The 22,054-nt window shown below is 48.4% G+C and overlaps 1 pseudogene; it reads left to right on the top strand.

Annotated features, from left to right (window-relative positions):
* The first annotated feature begins 4,313 nt into the window (after nt 1–4,313).
* Nucleotides 4,314–5,088, top strand: LOC133052650 (melanoma-associated antigen 10-like; annotated as a pseudogene).
* Nucleotides 5,089–22,054: the final 16,966 nt, after the last annotated feature.

Raw genomic sequence — 22,054 nt, 5'->3', positions numbered from 1 at the left:
ACGCTTCACCATCTGAGCCACCACGGAAGTCTGCAGCTATGAGAGTTGGACCATAAAGAAGGCTGAGCACCGATGAATTGATGCTTTTGAACTGTGGTGCTGGAGAAGATTCTTGAGAGTTCCCTGGTTGCAATGAAATCAAACCAGTCAATCCTAAAGGAAATCAACCCTGAATATTCATTAGAAAAACTGATGCTGAAGCTGATACTTTGGCCACCTGATTCAAAGAGCCTGCTCATTGGAAAAGACCTTGATGCTTGGAAAGACTGAAGGCAGGAGGAAAATGGGGGCAAAGGGATGAGATGGTTGGATGGCATCATCAACTCAATGGACATGAGTTTGAGCCAACTCCAGGAGAGCATGAAGGACAGGGAAGCCTGACATGCTGCAGTCCATGGGGGTCACAAAGAGTCAGACGACTGAGCCACTGAACAACAGTAACTCTATTTTGACTTTGGTTATAATTTTCCCTTAATAGCCTAAGTGACTGTCACCATCAATGATGTTAGTATTTCTCTAGGTATGAGTAGATGCAAGAATCAGGGCTCATAAAAATCTCCTCCTGAAGGTGTCTAACTATCTGAAGGGCTCTTCTGCCAGTTTTTCCAGAGCATAGAGTGCCTCATTCCTAATTTCCACACTGAATTCCTTTCAGGGGGTTTTGAAGATAGATGGCAAGAATCCCTTCAGGGTCATGAATCTGACCATGGTTTGGGGGCATTACATGACCATTTTGCCCCGTGGTGCTAGGAATGCTCATTCCCAGGTCTTGTGAAAATTTTGTTAACATACCACTCAGTGTGTTGTTACTGAATTAGGCACAGTTCAAAACAGTATCCAAAATTTGAAACAGTACAAAACAGTATTTAAAATTCACTGGACAACCTGTACTTACTAGCCTCTTGGTCCACAATAATATTCCCTTTTGTTTTTTCACCCCATATCTAGAGTTACACCTTTGCAATCATTGATTTCATGTGAAAACGTATACTATCATTTTATCACTGGTTCAGTCACACATTTGGTAATGTAAGGGACAACAATTTTTTAAACTGTCAATACAGAAAAACAATGTAGCTAACAGTAATAGTAAGGTCATGGGCCTCTCTTGTGGCTCAGATGGTGAAGAATCTGCCTGCAATGCATGAGGCCTGGGTTCAATCCCTGGGTTGGGAAGATCCCCTGGAGAAGGGAATGGCTACCCACTCCAGTATTCTTGCCTGGAGAATTCCACGGACAAAGGAGCCTGGTGGGCTATAGTCCATGGGGACGGAAAGAGCCAGACATGACTGAGCAACTAACACTTTCAATTTTCAATAGTAAGGTCATAAGTATGAACTTAAGTCAAGAACTTCCATTAGTTGTAGCCCAGTATATACCTAAGTCATCTGACTTAGACTGTTCTGTACCAATCCTTATTTCTTAGGGAAACTATATATTGGCATTGTCCATAAGGCACCCAGCCTCTTTTCTAGTGTTGCTAGACTGATTATCCTTAGCATGATTTAGTTCCCAGCATAGAAGAGAGTTTGAATTACCATAGCCTGATGTTAACTACATAAATCCATCCCATAGTTGTGAGAGGTTTTATTCCTTGGTTGAAATTTTGTTTGTTGCTCTGATTGACCCTGAGTAATAGAGGAAAATTCATATTTATGGCCAAGGTCAGAGCTGGCATTATTAACTGATAAGGTGAGGGGATCTTATCTCATAATATCAATAGTGGCCTGAACATGACTATATTTGTTTTTCATTTGAGATAGATTTCCCAAGAGTCAACAATTAAATCCTTGGAGAGGGGAAACCCACCAAAGTAACCCAGAAGTGCTAGACACAGATAACTGACACAAACCCAATACTTGGATTGATTTTTAAAACTAGCAATAGCTCAATTTAACTTTTTAGCAATGTAACACAACAGCAAGGAACTAACTGGGAAGTGAGCCTTGATAAACACAGACCTTGATTAGCAAAGCTAGAATTTAATATCTAGTGAAACAAACCTTTTTTTCTTCATTGGGAGGGCACTAACCTCAAAATCAGAGAAGGCTTTATACCATCAAATAAAAATGAGGTTTGTCAGGGGGCTAGGAAAAGCCAAGCAGCTATCTTGGATGCCCCATAGACCTGACTGGTTGATTTAAACAATAGTTATTCACTTAGCCAAATGACAATGGAAGATTTCAAAGGCATTTCAACATCTTAAGAAAACTTGTTGCTGCTGTTGTTGTTTCATCACCAGGACAAGTTTGACTCTTTGTGACCCTGTGGGCTGCAGCACGCCCAGCCTCCCTGTCCCTCAGCATCTCCTGGAGTTTGCCCAAGTGCATGTCCATTGACTTAATGATGCCATCCAACCATCTCATCCTCTGTTGCCCTCTTCTCCTTCCACCTTCAATCTTTCCCAGCATCAAGGTCTTTTCCAATGAGTCAGCTCTTGGCATCAGGTGGCCAAATTATTGGAGCTTCAGCTTCAGCGTCAGTCTTTCCAATGAGTATTTAGAGTTGATTGCTTTTAGGATTGACTGGTTTGATCTCCTTGCAGTCCAAGACACTCTCAAGAATCTTCTCCATCCCCTCAGTTTTAAGGCATCAATTCCTTGGCACTCTGTCTTCTTTATGGTCCAACACTCACACCTATACCTGACTACTGGAAAGGCCATAGCTTTGATTATATGGGCCATTTTCAGCAAATTGATGCCTTTGCTTTTTAATACACTGTCTAGGTTTGTCATAACTTTCCTTCCAAGAAGCAGTCGCCTTCTAATTTCATGGCTGCAGTCACCATCCCAGTGCTTTTAGAGTTCAAGAAGAGGAAATTTGTCATGCTTCTACCTTTTCACCTTTATTGCTTGAAGTGATGGGACCGGTTGCTATGATATTAGTTTGTTTGTTTGTTAGTTTTTTTTGAATTTTGAATTTTGAGCCTGCTTTTTCACTGTCCTCTTTCACCTTCCTCAAGAGGCTCTTTAGTTCCTCTTCACTTTCTGCCATTAGAGTGGTATCATCTGCAAAACTGAGGTTGTTGGTATTTCTCCTGGTAATCCTGAATCCAGCCTGTAACTCATCCAGCCTGGAATGTCATATGATGATTCTCTGCATATACGGTAAATGAACAGGGTGAACATATACAGCCTTGTGGTACTCATTTCTCAATTTTGAATCAGTCAGTTGTTCATTATAAGGTTCTAATTGTTACTTCTTGACATGCATACAGGTTTCTCAGGAGACAGGTAAGATGGTCTGAGATTCCTATCTCCTTAAGGATTTTCCACAGTTTGTTATTATTTACACATATGGGATTCCCTGGTAGCTCAGCTGTTAAAGAATCTGCCTGCAGATGCAGGAGACCCCAGTTCGATTCCTGGGTTGGGAAGATCCCCTGAAGAAGGGAAAAGCTACCCACTCCAGTATTCTGACCTGGAGAATTCCATGGACTCTATAGTCCATGGGTTCGCAAAGCATGGGACATGACTGGGTGACTTTCACTTCACACAGTCAATGGCTTTAGAGTAGTCGATGCAACAGAGGTAGATGTCCCTCTGAAAATCCCTTACTTTCTTTATGCTCGAACGAATGTTAGCACTTTGATCTCTGGTTCCTCTGCACAGACACTCTAGGATGTCTGGCTCTAAGTGAGTGACTCCACCACTGTTGATATCCAGGTCATTAAGATCTTTTTTGTACAGTTCTTCTGTGTATTTTTGCCATCTCTTCCTGAATTGCCAGGGGAAAAGTGAGCACTACAAGTGAGGCCCAAGAAGACCACACACCCCAGAACTGGGGGGACCTCACAGAGTTCACCCCACCTTCCAGCACAGAAGGCCTAGGGCCCTACTACAGTTGACACTGGATATGAGCCTTTCTTACCTCTCACAAGGACTCTAGGAACCTAGAGATGAAGACCTAGGTCTGAGAATGTGTCCTGAGGTCACAGAGTACAAGGTCCAGGCAGTGTGAGGAGTCAAGGTGAGGCGGGCACCCTTAGCATGCACCAAGGGCTCCCCATCCCAGAATACATCGGACCCAACATGCCACAGATCACTTCCCCCTTCATCCCATGAAATACTGGCTATCCTGGCTGCACCCTTGGGCACCATCTCACTTCCTCACTTGACAGGGGAAAGTCGACCAAGGAGGAGCGCCCTTGTGAGGCCCAAGAGCAGCCCTCAGGAGGGGATCTGTAAGTGGCCTGAGTCAGAGCAGGCCAGGGCATGTCTCTCAACTGACCATTTACCACCCGCCCCTCCACCAGGCCCGTGGTCCCCATCTGTCCCCCTGCATCACTCCTGTCTACAGTTCAATCCATCATCATGCTCATGGTTGAGATGAGTGAACTCAGCAAGCCCAAGGAAGACCTTCAGGGCCAAAACCAGGCCCAGGGCCCAGGGGAGGCATGGTGCATGGGGGCTGAGGCAGAGGAGGCCTCAACCCCTCTGGCCTCCTCCTGCCCAGTGTCCTCTTCCTCTGCTGTCACCCATGCAGAGTCCTTGCTCAAGGAGGCTCTGAATGTGATGACAGCTAACCTAATGGGGTTTCTGCTGCTCAAAGATGGCATCAAAGAGCCAATCTCCCAGGCCAAAATGCTGAATATGGTCCTCAGGGATAACCAGGCCCACTTCCCGGTGGTCTTACGTAAAGCCACACAGTGCCTGCCGCTGGTCTTTTGGGTGTATGTGAAAGAGGTAGACCCCAGGGAGCACATCTACTTCCTAGTCCCCACCCTGGGCCTCACCCTCAATGAGATGCAGAGGGATGGGCAGGGCATGCCCAAGGCTGGCCTCCTGGTGATGGACTTGAGCCTGATCCTTCTAGCAGGGGACCTGACCCCGAGGAGGAGGTCTGGGGAGCACTTAGCAGGATGGGGAGGGGGGGATGTCTGGAGTGAGCACTGCATCTTTGGGGAGTCCAGGAAGCTGCTGACCCAATGTCGGTGGGGAGGGGTACCTGGAATGCCAGCAGGTGCCTGACAATGACCCAGCTCACTTCGAGTTCCTGTGGGGTCCTCGGGCCTATGTGGAAACCAGCAAGTGGCAAGTCAGGGCATTTCTGCTCAGGGTCAAACAAAAGGCTTTGAGGGCCTTCTGACTCCTGTCTGCAGAGGCTGAGGGGGAGGAGGATGAGGGGGCCTGAGCCAGAGCAGCAGCCAGGTGATCCTTCCCTCTGTGATTGAAGAGGAAGCAGTCGGCCTTCTCAGAAGTGAGGGCCCAGGCCAGTTGGGGGAACCAGTGTGAAGCATCTTTGTGTTCCTCTTCTCTATGATGACATGCAGATTCATCTCTCTTTTCTTTAGGAATTTTTCAAACTTTGGATGTTTTAATAGAAGGCTAAATAAACTTCAGTGTCTTAGCTTTGTGAATGATGCTGATCACAGTGTGTGTGTGCTTACACAGTTCAAGAACAAGAGTTTTGCTCTTGTTTTAAAGTGATTGGGAACTCTTCCATTTTGTTTTGCGACCCTGAAAAAGATGAAATGGAATTGGAATAGAACTATTTTGGAAATGTGAAAATACTTAACAGTAATATCACTGGGGGAGGAATTACGACTTAAAATGTAACTGAGGTGAGTTCTTGCTTCTTATATTTCTCGTCTGTCATTTTATACAGTTAAGCTATCCCCATTCAGTTGGACTTTTGGGGTTATTATTTAAGAAAGTAAAAAAAAAAAAATCTGATCCAACTTAATAAGTTCCCTGCTCACTGGCTCATTTATTCCACATTTATTACTTCATGGAGCCTCTGCTCTGTGGAAGGCCCTGTGTTAGCAGTGGGGACACTAGGATAAGCAGGACACCCCCACACCTAGAGTGATGATCTAAGAGCTGCAGTCACATGAGGAAGGTGGAGAGATGTCCCCTAGTCCTACAGGAAAAGGCAAAATGGAGGGGGGGGCGTGTTGGGTCTCCAAAGAGCACTTGAATGTCGGTGCCTGAGCCAGGGTGGTTTGGGGCTTTGGGAAGCTGGGTTCCTTCTGTGGAAAGTGATTGTAATGAGGGTGGGTGGTGACAGCAGCCAGAATTATACACAGTGTCTTATGAGTGAGAAGAATATCTGAAATGGGGCATACACATTAGAAGATCCTCTTCTGTCCTAGATAAATTTCCTGGGGCAGGAAAGGAAGGGACACTTTGGTCAAAAACAGTTAGACACTTGCTTATGCTGCCTGATCTAAGTACACCAAAACTTTCAAAATGGGGAGGGGTGAGTGGACTTTTATTTGCTGCACAATCTACTCAGTCTTGGGGAATATAGTTGAAAAAGTCTTAATAAGCACCCTTAAACTTTTGTCTGGTTTTAATGGAGTACCATCTTTGCAACTGGAGGCTGGGCACTTCAACTGATGGATCAGCTTTTCTAGGTGGTCAGACCATAAAGCCATAGATAAGGAGGGGTCATGGAAACCACAGTGGCAAAACCTGCACTGAACTTGAATTCATACACCTCAGAATCATCCTTGGAGGTGAAAGGAGGTGCATATCCTGTCTTAATTTTATAAAGAAAACTCCCACTGTCCTTGTCCTCCCACTCTTGCTTGTCTGATACCTGCCCCTCATGAAGCTCATGACTGTCGGGGAGCCTAAGGGCACCTGTGCAGTTGCTCAGGCAAGTTCTATCGTGTGGAGGCAGCCAGAACTCCTGGGGACTCCCAGGGGGAGACTGTGTCCTGGCATCAGGAGGCAGGGGCACATCCTCAGCCCGCTGAGATTGTGGCCGGGCATCACTGCAGAGGGAAGGGCAGAAAGAGCACTGGAGGGAGCTGGGGGGACCCCTCCCTGCCATTCACAAGAGCCTTGGAAGCTAAATCAGATCTTGCATTTGAAAGTGCTGATGATACATAGTGGCGACTAGAAACAGTTGAAGAATCAACGCACGTTGGGCTTTCTCAGAAACTCCTCAACACACAACGGGAATTGTCTTCATCACAACCTATACCAACCAGCTGCTGTCTGTCGAGCACCGAGTACACTGCAGGGCAGGGGAGAGACTCCAGGTCCTTGTTCACATCTCTTCTCCCTCTGCTTCCTGGAAGCTGCCTGCAGGAAACATGGGGCCTTTATGAAATCCTACCACAATTTGGAAATAGAGATGTGATTAATTCAATGTAATTAATTCATTGGAAGGACTGATGCTGAAGCTGCAGCTCCAATATGTTGTCCACATGATGTGAAGAGCTGACTCACTGGAAAAGACCCTCATGCTGGGAAAGATTAAGGGCAGGAGAAGAAGGGTGACAAAGGAAGGGATGGTTGAATGGCATCATAGACTCAGTGGACATGAATTTGGGCAAATTCCGGGAGAAAGTGAAGGACTGGGAAGCCTGGCGTGCTGCAGTCCATAGGATGGCAACGAATGGGATGTGACTGAATGACAGCAAATTCAGTGTTTTAAATACAGACAAAGGTTTTATCTAAATAACAATAGCACGTTGTTTGGGGAAAAAGCATACCATTTGCACTTTGCCTGGGGTGGGGTGGAAATGTATTTTGGAGGCAGGTGGTGCCATAACCATGGGACTGAGCTCCCCAGAAGCAGGAAAGGCTCCTGCCTGACTGACTGATGGAAACTCTGTCCAGGCACCATCCATTCAGGGCCAAGGGTGAGGACCTGGGATCCTCCCAGTGGCACAGTCAGAAGGTGGATGTTTTTTCAAGGACTACTGTCGTCCTAGAGCCCTCTAGGACAGTAGTGATGTAGACAGGGTGGAAGAAGAAAGAGAATTTTGGATTCTGGGCACTGCAGATGGTATCCTGGGGGTGGTACAGCCAGAGGGACTGAGGATGGTGGAGAGCCCTGGGAGCAAGGGGCAGGGATTGAGAGAGTCAATTCCTAGGCAGGTTGATAACAAGTCCAGGTTCCCTGAGGAGGAGAAAGGGGTTTGGGGTTCTCAAGGAGGAGATGGGGTCTGGAATTCTCAAGGAGGAGGAAAGGCCAATTTTTTCCCCTCTACATTTCTTAGTCTTAGTCACATAAAATGTTTTTTTCCTTTAAGCCTCAAACTGATGATTACATAACAAACAACTCAGCTTAAACTCTGTACTAGGGATTATATAGCAATAGTGTAGCCTGCTTGAGGACAGCTTCTCCTTCCAGAAAACTTTCTGACTAATCCTGATATTTTACAATGTATATTATGGGAGTGGGTCTGGTAAAATTTTTACAACCTTGAGACATTCTTTTGATTAACTGTAATAACCAATTATTAAAAAGTATATAACTCCCTTGCTAACACCAGCAATGGCGGACTCTCCGTCCCCCTTCTGATGTCTATGTCAGAAGCTTTCTCTGTCCCTTTTCTTACTTTAAGAAAACTCCACTACACAAAAGCTCTTGAGTGATCAAACCTGGTCCCTGGTCCCGAAGCTAAATCTTTGGAGATCACAAATCCAACATCGTTCACCATAAGCTATCAGGATACAGCCTAAGAGTCTGGAGCTAAGCTTCAAGCCAGAACCACATGAGGACCACACAGTCCTAGCCCTTTGCCCTCCTTCTGGGATCCATTCTTCTCTCCCCTTCCCTTCCCCACATGGCAGGGCCAGGCCAGGAGAAGAGGAGACACGTAGATGGGGAACTGGCTCAAGAGACTCTGGGGATGGTGAAAAAGAAGCTGGGGGTACACAAGACTATGAAGGCCATTTATACTGAAGCAGCCTCCGGAATCTCGGTTTCCTTCTTGCACCAGCAGAGTCATGAAACAAACCACTCTGTTTGCACACCAGGTGGAGCTGGAGTCCTGTGTATTTGTTCCTTTTTCATGAAATGTCACACTCTGCACCTCCCCCGATGTGAGCAGGGGTGGTGGACTTCATACAAGAGGCCACCCTTCAGGAAGCAAAGTCCAGGAATTCCTTCCTGCCACCTGATCACTTTAGCTCTCAGAGCAGCACCCTTCCACTGTCTCAGAGCTTTTCGGTCCTCCTGACAGTGTGTTCGAGGCAGCAGCCCAAGTGGACCTGTAGGATGGTGGCACCCTGTCCCTGGCTTCCAGCCCAGAGCTCCCATCACCCCTACTGTGGACCCCTTGCCCCTACTGTCTCCAACCTGGCCTCACTCTCTGCATCTCGGGGCTCTACTCTTCCTGTCCCTGTCCAGACAACCTCCCAGCCCAAGATGGGTGCAGTGTTGGCATTCCCCTACAAGTCGTACATGAAGGTCCCCAGATAATAGTCCTCTGTCACAATTGTTGTGATTCAGAAAAATGGACAGTTGAGGTCACTTTTGGTGAGTGTCATGACAGCTAGTAAATAACAGCCCTGTGCGACGTGAATAATGACAAAAGGTTATGATTATGAATAACTATTAAAATAATTCCTTAATTCCCAATCTTTGATGAAAATGATCAGCGAGGCTGGGTGGTAGAAAGCTGTCCTTTCTGAGGTTTAGCCAGAAGAGGGTTGTCAGGATGGTGTGTCAGCCACCCACAGAGCCAGAGAGGAACTCAGTGTCCACAAACAGGCAGTTGGAGCAGATGAAAGGCTGTAGCAGATGACAGGTGCAGTCACCAGCCTGCTCCCCAGACCCCATCATCCCCAGTCTCAAATGAGGATTGCAAATAGCTGGCTTCATCACACCGTGTTGTTCATCCACGTGTGGGTCATGGGCATTTCCTCACTGGAGCGGTAAGGGAACCCTGGCATTGAAATACAGAGTGTAGTGCTTGTTCATACTCCTCTGCATTACTGTGTGATACACAAATATTCTAATCATAATAGCAGTGGTAAATGCTTACTAGTTCTGTTCCGTTTATTCACTGGGTCAAGAAAGTGATCTGACTTGCCAAAATAACCATCAGGGCACAGAAGACTTGAGATATAGCTTTGTGATTGAGTCCAACACAAATACTCGGAAGTCATACTCCTTGAACTTTGGACAGGGCACAGGGATCCCCCCTGCCCATGACTTCAACATCCAAAGGCTAAGTCTCTGTGTCTAACTTGCATTTTGTTCTGTTGTTCACTTCTGGTGCCATTTCAGAGGACAATGGTCATAGTAATTTTCAGAAGGCAGACTTCAAAAGGGAAGACCCTGCAGAGATCAACCTAATCAAGGTGAGGGCGTCAGGCCACTGTATCATTTCCACATTGATCCTGTGAGTAGTCTCTCACAAAGAGCTGCCCCCAGGGAGGCAGCCCCTTCAGTGGAGGGTAATTCCTGAGAAGACTTTTGGTCTGAGTCCTCATCCACCAACACCAGTGGCCCTGGGCAAATGAGTGGGTTAGTGACAAAGAGGAGATCTGGGTGGCACCACAGCATCCACTATAATCCACCCCTCCCAACACTGACATACACTCCCTTCATCTGGAGAGTTCGCCTCATCTGAGGACAGCTCCTTGAGGATTCTGGTTGGTCTCCTCTTCTCCTAAAGAAGCTCAGAGAGAAAGACTGGACAAATGCTGGGCCCTCACAGTTGCAGCAGCTGCTGCACCATGAATGATGGTCACTCTGTCTTGCCCAAGCTCCGTTCTAAATCCCCTGTACTCTCAGCCAAGAACTTGGCCATTTCCAGGGGCTTTCCTGGTGAGGTAATACAGACTTTGGCCCTCAGGGTTCTGAAGCCCTGGGCCTGATGCCCTTCTCAGGCCCTTGCTCTTGGACTTGTCAACTCACCAATAAAATGGAGCAGGAACCCAAGACACATCACCTGGCTGTTAGAGATGTTTTCTCACTGTTCCCCCTGTGCCAGAGTAACCCGCACACTCCTTAGGATCAAGGTCAGCTCTGTCTGCCAGGATGGGAACAGTTCTTTGTGTGTGCTGGTCCGCTAGCAGGAGGAGCCCAAAGTGCCCAGATGGGAACCATGGCTCATGGGTCAGTAGGACTGTTATCGTCCTACTGTTATCCCCCAGAAGGGGGAATCTTCTGGCTTTGGGAGCAGCCTGTCGTGTGTCACCACTGGCAAGAGGGTAACCAGTAGCCACATGAGCCTGGGTATTGTGAACTGAAATGGGCTTAGTGTGTCCCAGGGCCTGGCCTTCTACCTTAACATAATGTGAAGTCAAAGGTAAATAGCTAGATGTGGCTAATGTGGACAACCCTGCTGTGGAATTTTAGAACCTACTCTTGGGAGACCGGAAGTAGAAGTTCCCTATGGGTCACTGGGAGTGGTTGTAGGTGGGGTCATGGGTCAGTGGGAGTGGTGATCAGTGGGGTCACTCTACTCTCTAGTTCAAGGACCATGTATCTTACCTCGTGGAGGCACTAAGGATGGCAGATGTGGAGCATGTCTGGTCCCTGTAGGGTGACACCCCAGCATGACGGGCTCTCATATCCCAGTGTGCACCCCACATGTGCTTTGTAGAGGCTGTTTCCCTGCTCTAGAAGACCAGCAGCTTCTGGATGGTGGTGGCTGAGATAGTGACTTTGGATCCCATGGCCACTTGCCCTCTGAGCCTCCGGCGTCCTATTAGAGGGTCTCTTGGTCCTGGATGGTTTTGTGAAATATTCTGTGTCACTCAGTTCTGCATTCTGTGAAACCTCAAATAGTGGCATCAGACAAGGTGCTGCAAGCAGGAAAGCGAAACCCACATCTAGAATGTGTACCTATCAATTTCAGCAAAAATAGACCTCTCCTCCTTCAAGGATGGAAGTGAGAAATTGTGATCCATTAGAAGCTCAATGGTCTTCTTGAGGAACAGTATGACACTGAGGATTCAGCAGTAGTCTGTGATGAAAGTAATATAATTTTATATATGAAATATATATATAATTTAATATGTATAGGATTATATATTTATATACACACACACATTTATATATATATATAGTACAGAAAGGCAACCACATCAGGATGGGTAAGCTGGGCAGACTCATGGTATAGTCAAGAGCCGTACCCTGGGTGGGCAATGCACAAATGGTACAATAATCACCACTGCAGATGTTCTTCCCAGGAAGTGAGGGGTCCGAGCCCCAGGTTGGGCACCTAGCCTGTAGGTCATGCACTGGGACGGTGTGCCCACAAAACATTTGGGTTTGAAGGGAAGTGGGTCTTACTCTTAAGAGAGCCAGACAGCTTTAACACTTAGAGACTCCACTCTTCAAGTACATACAGAAAACCTCATGCACTCCAAGACTCTATGTGGATGCAGTAATTTGAAAGAGCCTGCGTGAGACCCACCTGCTCATCTCTGAGAGCTCCTGGAGAAGCAGTAGGAAATGGAGCTCATCCTGGGGCAGAGCTACTGGTGGAAGCCACTTGAGGGCACTCGTTCTTCCAAAGGACATGGGTGCTGGCAAGTGCCATTTTGAAGTCCTCCCTCTTACTTATTAGCAAGACATCTCAGCCCCACGAGGCAGCTTGTTGGCATCAGTACTGGGAAGATTCAGACTAAGCAGATAGGTGAGCATGGCCACAGCCCCACCCACCAACAGGCCATTTGCATTAGGACCCTCAGAGTCCCCCACCTACACAGGATCTGGCCCTGACACCAGGGTGCCCAGGATGGTGCTCCACCCACCAGTGTGCCCGCACAAGCCCGGGGACCCTCAGCTCTGCAGCCAGAGGTCCAAGCCCTGCCCCATCCACCAGTGGGCTGCCACCAACTTCAGCAAACCCAAGGCTGGCAGTCAGAAACCCTGGGACCATCTCTGCCTACCAGATGGCTGGCACCCATTCCAGGATCACATGCTCTGTAGCCAGGGTCGCCAGGATTGGGCTGCAGCCAACAGTGAAAAGGAAGCAGCTCCAGGTCCACTATAGCCCTACAGCTTGCCATGTCAGGTCCAAGCCCACCCACTAGCAGGCCAGCAGCAGACCCGGGACCCCATAGGAGCTGGATTTCCAGACAAGAAGGAGGAGACTTGATTCAGGACACCCTGGACCCTGAAACCAGCTGTGTCAGGAATGAGCCCCACACAACAGCAGGCCGGGCAACCAAGCAGCCCAGGGGTCAGCCATGCCTACCAGGCTGCCCACACCAGTCAGCCTGCCTCAAGAGAGGCAACCATGCAGTTCCCATGGTGGCAACACTAGAACATATACCTCTGGTGACAAGAGGACAGGGGACTTCTGGGATACATAGATTGTCTCCTTCCATCACTCCAAGATCAAGAAATAAAACCAACCTGCCAAAGATATAGAAATAAAAAGAGCCAATTAGGAAAAATGAGGGAACAGAAAAATATGTTCCAATTGAAGGAATGAGATCAAACCCCAGGAGAAAAACTAAGTGAAATGGAGAAAACAATTTACCAAATATAGAGTTCAAGGTAATGATCATAAAGATGCTGAAAGATTTTGAGAGAAGAGTAGATGTACATAGTGTGAAGTTACAAAATCAAAATAGGGAAAACCTCCAGACCATTCAGGTATGACCTAAATCAAATCCCTTGTGATTATACAGTGGCAGTGTCAAATAGATTCAAGGGATTAGCTCTGATAGACAGAGTGCCTGAAGAACTATGGATGGAGGTTTGTGAAAGGAAGCAGTGATCAAGATCATCCCCAAGAAAAAGAAATGCAAAAAGGCAAAATGGTTGTCTGAGGAGGCCTTACAAATAGCTGAGAAAAGAAGCGAAAGGCAAAGGAGGAAAGAAAAGATATGCCCATTTGAATGCAGAGTTCCAGAGGATAGCAAGGAGGGATAAGAAAACCTTCCTCAGCGATCAACGCCAAGAAATAGAGGAAAACAATAGAATGGGAAAGACTAAAGATTACTTCAAGAAAATTAGAGATACCAAGGGAACATTTCATGCAAAGATGGGCACAACAAAGGACAGAAACAGAATGGACCTAACGGAAGCAGAAGAGATTAAGAAGAGGTGGCAGGAATACACAGAAGAACTATACAAAAAAGACCTTCAAGACCCAGATAAGCAGGATGGTGTGATCACTCGCCTAGAGCCAGACATCCTGGAATGCAAAGTCAAGTGGGCCTTAGAAAGCATCACTATGAACAAAGCTAGTGGAGGTGATGGAATTCCAGTTGAGCTATTTCAAATCCTAAAAGATGGTGCTGTGAAAGTGCTGCACTCAATATGCCAGCAAATTTGGAAAACTCAGAAGTGGCCACAAGACTGGAAAACGTCAGTTTTCATTCCAATCCCAAAGAAAGGCAATGCCAAAGAATGTCCAAACTACACCACAATTGCACTCACCTCACATGCTGGCAAAGTAATGCTCAAAATTCTCCAAGCCAGGCTCCAACAGTATGTGAACCGTGAACTTCCAGATGTTCAATCTGGATTTAGAAAAGGCAGAGAACCAAAGATCAAATTGCCAACATCTGTTGCTTCATTGACAAAGCAGGAGAATTCCAGAGAAACATCTACTTCTGCTTTTTTGATGACACTAAAGCCTTTGACTATGTGGGTCACAAAAAACTGTGGAAAAATTCTTCAAGAGATGGGAATGCCAGACCATCTGGCCTGCCTCCTGAGAAATCTGTATGCAGGTCAAGAAGCAACAGTTAGAACTGGACATGGAACCACAGACTGGTTCCAAATCAGAAAAGGAGTACATTAAGGCTATATATTGTCAGCCTGCTTATTTAATTTATATGCAGAGAACATCATGAGAAATGCTGGACTGGATGAAGCACGAGCCTGAATCAAGATTGCCAGGAAAAATATCAATAACCTCAGATTTGCAGATGCCACCACCCTTATGGCAGAAAGTGAAGAAAAACTAAAGAGCCTCTTGATATAGGTGAAAGAGGAGCGTGAAAATGTTGGCTTAAAACTCAACATTCAAGAAATTAAGATCATGGCATCCGGTCCCATCACTTTATGGCAAATACATGGGGAAACGATGGAAACAGTGACAGATGTATTCTTCTGGGCTCCAAAATCACTGCAGATTGTGACTGCAGCCATGAAATTAAAAGACACTTGCTCCTTGGAAGGAAAGCTATGATCAACCCAGACAGGATAGTACAAAGCAGAGACATTACTTTGCCAACAAAGATCTAGTCAAAGCCAAGGTTCTTCCAGCAGTACGTATGGATATGAGAGCTGGACTATAAAGAAAGCTGAGTGCCAAAGAATTGATGCTTTTGAACTGTGGTGTTGGAGAAGACTCTTGAGAGTCCCTTGGACTACAAGGAGATCCTACCAGTCTATCCTAAAAGAAATCTGTCCTGAATATTCATTGGAAGGACTGATGCTGAAGCTCAAATTCCAAAACTTTGGCCACCTAAATCAAAGAACTGACTCACTGGAAAAGACCCTGATGCTGGGAAAGGTTGAAGGTGGGAGAAGAAGGGGACTTCAGAGGATGAGATGGTTGGATGGCATCACTGACTCGATGGACATGAGTTTGAGTATGTCCCAGAAGTTTGTGAGGGACTGGGAGGCCCGGCATGCTGCAGTCCATGGGGCTGCAAATAGTTGGACATGACTGATCGACTGAACTGAACTGAACTGAGAAGTTTAACGAAAGAGAAAACAAAACAAAGAACCAAACAGAGCTGAAGAATGCCAGAGCTGAAATTAAAGGTACACTAATAAGTATCAAGAGTATATTAGATGATACTGAGGAACAGGTCAGAAAACTTGAAGAGTGAGTAGTGGAAATCACTCAAGCTGAATAGATAAAAAGAAACTTTAAAAATGAGGACAGTTTAAGAGACCTCTGAGACAACATCACACACTCTCACCTTTGCATTATGCAGGTCCCAGAAAGAGAAGAGAGAGAGAGAATGGTTGGATAATATAACGGGAGATGAAATACCCGAGAAGTTACCTATCCTGGGAAAGGAAACAGACCTCCAATTTCAGGAAGCACCTAGAGTTCCAAGCAGGATCAACTGCCAGAGGATCACCTCAACATACATTGTAATTAAAATGTCCAAAATAAAAGATAGAGAAGGAATACTACAGCAGCAAGAGAAATGCAGTAAGTTTCCTACAAGAGAAATTCAATTAGGCTATCAACTGACTTCTTAGCAGACATGCTCAGGCCACAGGGAGGGGCAACTTGCTTTTAAAATGCTGAAAGGAAAAAAAAAAAAAAAAACGACATTCAAAAGTGTTCTACCCAGAAAGCCTATTGTTCAGATTTGAAGGAGAGTTCAAAAGTATCAACAACATATAAGCATGGAGGAAGGACAAATGATAAAAGGAAAATCATCTATATCCACAAAAAGTAGATGAGGGATAGACAAAGCAAAAGGACCTATGATGTCCAACCCATTAAACATGGGGCAGAGAGTACAATGCAGTGTTGTTAAAATGCATTTGAATTTAATACATCAGCAACTTAAAATAACTATAAAAACATAACTGTATATACACATATATGTGTGTGCACACACATATATAAACATGCAGCATGCATAAATCATGTATATGTATACATGTTTACACACATATAAACATACAGCAAAGTGCAATGTTAGAAGCATTCTTGCTAGGGACAAGTCCTAGAAGTATGCTATCTATCCCATCTAATTTTTGAAGCTGCCCTGAAACAGAAAACCAGAGCTATATAAATATAATATCTTTATATTTTGCAATATAAATGCATACTGAAAAATTAATGTTTCATATTACAATGTGATCATCTATCCAGTAAATTCAAAGGAATGAGCCCTTGGAATAGTCAAATGAATAAGAGACTTCAGAAAAATAGGGGATGGAATATTACCACAGCCAAATCAAGTGCTTTGCCCTGCAAGAGCAAGAGCTATGTAGAATATATAATAGAAAATGTCTCATTTTAAAACTGCAAAAAATTGCAAAATTTATCTAAAAAGAATCCTAACAAATATGTAGACAAGATCTTTATGGAGGCATTACACAAGCTTACTGGTAGACTCAAATTCAAGTGTTCCCAAATAAATAGAGCAGTAGAGCAGATCCAATGATGGGAAACAGAATTCTGTAACAATACCAATTCTCCTTTTTATTTTTTTTCTAGATTTACAGGATTAGTGCTATAAACTTATCTACCAAAAGGACAGTCAATCTTGAGCTTCTGTCTTCTGCTCCCAAAGGAAATCCTGAGAAACTAAGAAGGGAGAGTGAAAGAAATAAATTGTATTTATATCTATATAGCTGTAGCCTGCATAGAAGCAGGTGACAGGATGGGTAACAGGAAAGTTTAAGCTTCCGCCCATGTTTCATTGTGTAAATTGGGAGACAGTGTCTCAGGCCACAGATGCCAGAAGCCACAGGGTAAGATCAGGGCAGCACAAAGAATGGGATGATTGAGCCAGTAGGGCTGCAGTGTCTGTGCTAATGACCACTTGAAATCACCTCACCTTAGGGTGAGGACTGGCCTTTCCGAAATGTACGCTTTAAATAGCAGATGAAGATTGGACTAGAAATAAGAGAATAGCATTGAGCATCAGAGTGAACCAGGCTGCATAAGAGTGAGTGTTCTTTCCTGAAATTTGGCAAGATGTGAAATATATTTCTGACTCTGAATGCGGCTCAAGAGAGTGAAAATCAGTGCTCTGAACTATGAAAAGTTAGAAAACTTGATTCAAAAGACCTCTCCAGACCCTGCTGCTCAACCTCTTCCATACAGAGAAGGAATCTTAGAACAAACTAAGTCTGGCTGCGGGCAGAGAGGCAACACTGGAAGGTGTGCTTCCTCTGGGACCCTCCTCCGCAGTCAGGGGTGCTGCGCCCCCCCACCCAGCTTCCAGTCTGGGATGCAGAGTCACTCTGTGCTCAGGGTGCAGCTGGACAGAGGCGCAGACCTGACCCGGAGGGAGTCCATTGCAGCAGCATTTCCTCAAGGACTCCCAAGTGAGGACCCTCAGGAGTGGGTTCTGGGGAGGGGGCATCTTCTCAGGGGGTCCAGAGAATCCAGCTCCACTCCCAGCTCAGCCCTGGGAGTCCCTAAGCCATGGATCCCAATGTGATGTCACCCGACTTCTGTCTGCCTCAGAGGTCTGAGAAAGTGCGGGCCTGGGTCTGGGAGGAGGGTCCAGTCCGACAGAGAGGAAGCTGGCCCTATGCGGGGTCAGGGGAGGAGCCTGAGAGAGGACTAAGAGCCCCACAGGATCTGCGTCCTCCCTAGGAGACCCCGAGTGGGCTTGTTGGAATGGGGACCGGAGGGGGAGGGCCTGGGTCTCAGGGCAGAAAATTCAAGTGGGCAGAGGGAGGAGCCCAGGTCCTGAAGGGAGCCAACATGAGGAGCAGAGGGAGGAGTGTAGGGCTCTTGGAGCCCTGAAAAGTGGGGCAGTAGGAAAGTTGGGTGTCCAGAGAAGTCCACTCTTGCTGTCAGGCCTGGGAGGCCCCAGGCGGATGAGCACGTGGCAGGGTGTCCTGACATTCGCATTAGGTCTCAGCCAGACTGGGACTTGGTGCAATGGGGGTGGGAGTGGGGGCTCAGGTGGGCAGATGAGAAGCCTAGGAACTACTGGGAGAGAAAGTGAGGACCCTGAGGGTGCACTGAGGGGACCCTGGACTCCAGAATGTGGGTGAGGGTGGAGTGTCCCAGAGAAACTGGCCCTGCCCTCAGCTGTGGGAGGCCTCAGGGTGAGATAAGCAGCCTGTGCTGACTTCCTCATCTGGGTCCCAGAGAGACTGGGAGCCTGGGATAGGGGTGGGCACTCAGGTGGGCAGAGGGGAGGATTACATGGGACCAAAAGTGAAAGTGAAGACGCTGAGGGAGGATTTAGGGGGCCCCAGGTCCCAGAACAGAGGCGACCCCAACAAGCCCGCCCCTGCCCCCAGGCCTGGGAGACCCACAGGTGAGAGGAGCAAATGTTGTATGTCCCAACTTCTGCATCTGGGTCTTAGAGAGGCTGGGGTCCTGGTGTGAGGATTGGGCTATCTGCATGAACACGGGCCACCCAGGACCTGCAGGGACGTTAGGTGGAGACCCTGAGGGTGAGTCGGGCCCTGGACCCCAGAACCCAGCGTCCCCCTCTCCATCTCTGCTGTCACCCTGGAGCCTGCGCGTGTGGCTCCAGGTGCTGCCCCCCGAGGGCAGCCTCTCCATTTAGACCAGCTGAAGGTCTGGGTCAGGGGGTCAGGAGGCTGCAGGTGGGCAGAGGGAGGGGCCCGGGCTCCATCAGACAGCGAAGGAGGACCCGGAGGAGGTCACCTAGGAAGGTCCCTAGGAAACATCCCCCTTCCAACTGCAGCACCTCAGGGTTCGCGGGGATAGGGCTGAGTTCGAGGGGCCCCAGGGTAAGTCTGGGCAGGAAAGGCCTGAGGCTGTCATTTGGGTGGACTGCTGGGTCCCCTGCTCAGAAAGAAGGGAACCCACCTGCAGGGTGGTCCACTGTACCGCCACGAGAGCCCAGCATGGAGACCAGGGTGATGCACTCTTCCTGTCAGGGTGCTTTGGGGGGAGCTCAGTGGTGGGGGGTGGGGGGCTCTGGAGGCCTAAGGCTTTGGGGGGATTCGGTCAGCATGGGTCAGATCAGGCTGCATGGCAATCAGAGCGAAGGTCCTGAGGACAGACTGAGGAGGCAGCCTCCCCCATGACAGCGGGGACCCTGCATGGTGGGGGTAGAGGAGTGCCTGCTGTGGAGGCGGACCCAGAGGGGGAGGACTGCGCCAGGGCGGCCATCTGGGGAGCATGTCTGCTCAGTAGCAGAAGGAGTCACAGAGTCACCAGGAGTCAAGGTGAGGACCCTGTGGAGGAGTGGGGAACCCCAACTCTCACCACAAAGAAGGGGCCACAGAGATCCCTCCTGCCAGCCCTAGAAACCATCAGAGCCCTGAGGTCCACCTCCTCAGCTAGATGGTTGGTCAAGGCCAGGGGGCCTTCCTCTGAGGGTCTGACCTCAGGCCCTCGCAGAGGTCGGGGGAGCACTGGGGAGACCCCTCCTCACACACAGTACTTGGAGCCCAGCCTGCCTTGCCCCTTTGGTCACCCTGGGGTGGCCCAGAAGAGGTGGGTGCATTGGTGCTCTCACTTCCGTTGTCATGAATGTTAAGGCCATTGCTTAAGGAGATGGGTCACAGTCAACAGAGGGCACTGCCCTAGGCCTTCCAGGGTGTCAAGGTGGAGACTGAGCTGACTGCCCATCATCCCAGCAGAGAAGGACTCCATAGAGTTTGGTCAACCCTTGTGAGCCCTGTTAGCCCTTGGGCAGGCATGACCAGTATTCAAGGCCCCTCTCTTTCTCCCTTTCAGTACAGGGAATGTGTCTTGAGAATTTTGCCTCTGGACAACAGTCAGGAGGGCCCAGACCCTGCCAGGAGGAAGTGGAGGGCCCTTTGTGAGCACAGGGGGGACCACTCACCTCAGGACAGGGGGAACCTCGCCGAGTACAGCCCAGTCCTCCTGTCAGCACTGAGGGGCCCAGCGCCATGCCACAGTCTACAAGCCAAGGTGCCCCCTTGTTTCCTCTCACAGAGGCTCCAGGAACCCAGAGATGAAAGCACAGGTCTGAAGCTTGTGTCTGCAGGTTGCGGAGCAAAGGAGGTCCAGGCAGTGCCAGGAGTCTAGGTGAGGTGGGTTCCCTGAGTGTGCATCAGGGGCTCCCCATCCCAGAACAGACAGGACCCCACAAGGCCCAATTCCCCCTAGTGCATCAGCCCTGGAATCTCGGGATGTGCTGACTGCGCCCTTGGGAGCCACCTCACGCCCTCCTTTGGGTTAGCAGAAGACAGCCTGCCCAGGAGGAGCGTCCCTGTGAGGCCCAAGAACACCCCTCAAGAGGAGACCTGTCAATGGCCTGTGTCAGACCAACCAGGGTGGGTTTCTCAGCCAAAGCAGCTCAAACCCCCTCTCTCCCGCAGGCCCGTGGTCCCCATCTGTCCCCCTGCCTCACTTCTGTCTGTGGTTTGATCCCAGTCATCATGCCTGGGATGAGCGAGCTCCATGAGGAGAGTGAGGCCAACCTTCAGGACCCAAGGGAGGCTGACAGCCCAGTGGAGGCACAGTTCATTCAGGGGGAGGAGGAGGAGGAAGTGGAGGTGGAGGAGGAGGAGGAGGAGGAGGAGGAGGTTGCATACGTTTCCCCCTCCTCCTCTGTCCTGTTCCTCGGCACCCTGGAGGAGCTGGAGCTGGCTAATGCTGAAGCACCCATCCCCCCACCACCTCAAGCCCTCAAGGTGCCTTTCTCCCCCCTGCCATGGCTGCCACTCCATGGAGCCAATCCAAAGATGAGGCCTCCAGCAGTCAAGACTAGGAGGGGCCGAGAGCACCCAGTGGGACCAAGAAGGTGCCAAGTCCACGCACCTAGACCCACTGCATCTGCTGGTGGTGGAGCTGGTACACTTCCTGCTCCTCAAGTATCACACCAAGGAGCCAACCACGAAGGATGAAATCCTGAACACAGTCCTCAGAGAGGAGGGGCACCACTTCCCTGAGGCCTTCTGCCAAGCCCCAGAGTGCCTGCAGCTGGTTTTCAGCATGGATGTCAGGGAGGTGGACCACACGAAGCACACCTACATGCTAGTGAGCTATGGTCACAGCGTGCCCAAGGCCGGCCTCCTGGTGGTGGTTCTAGGCATGATCCTCCTGGAGGGCCACTGTGCCCATGAGGAAGAGATCTGGGAAACCCTGAAAAACAAGGGTGTATACGCTGGGAGGGAGCACTACATCTATGGGGAGCCCAGGGAGTGCTGACCCAAGTGGGTTCAGGAGGGGTACCTGGAATATCAGTAGGTGCCCCACAGTGACCCTGCTTGCTACAAGTTCCTGTGGGGTCCCCAGGCCTATGCGTAGATCAGCGAGTGGCACATCCTGGAGCATCTGTTCAAAAGCAGTCAAGGGGCTTCCAGGTCCTTCCCACTCCCATCTGCACAAAAGCAATCAAGGGGCTTCCAGGTCCTTCCCACTCCCATCTGCAGAGGCTGAGAGGGAGGAGGAAGAGGGGCCCTGAGCCAGAGCAGCAGCCAGGCTCTTTCCAGTCCCACATCCAATAGCATGTCCTGGGGGCAGGAAGGGAGGCTGATCCTTCCCTCTGTGATTGAAGAGGGAGCAGTCAGCCCTCTCAGTAGTGAGGGCATGGGCCAGTTGGGGTACACAATGCGTGGCATCTTTGGATTGCTTCTTTCCACAGTGACATGGAGATTCATCTCTGTTTTCTTTAGGAATTTTTCATATGTTGCTTTTTTTTTCAGCTGAAGGCTAAATAAACTTCAATATCTAACTTTGTGAATGACAATGATCACACATGTATTGATACTTATGATACTTACC

The sequence above is a fragment of the Dama dama genome, chromosome X, assembly GCF_033118175.1.
Source record: "Dama dama isolate Ldn47 chromosome X, ASM3311817v1, whole genome shotgun sequence".
Lineage (NCBI taxonomy): Eukaryota > Metazoa > Chordata > Mammalia > Artiodactyla > Cervidae > Dama > Dama dama.
This window is presented reverse-complemented; position numbering and strand designations above follow the sequence as displayed.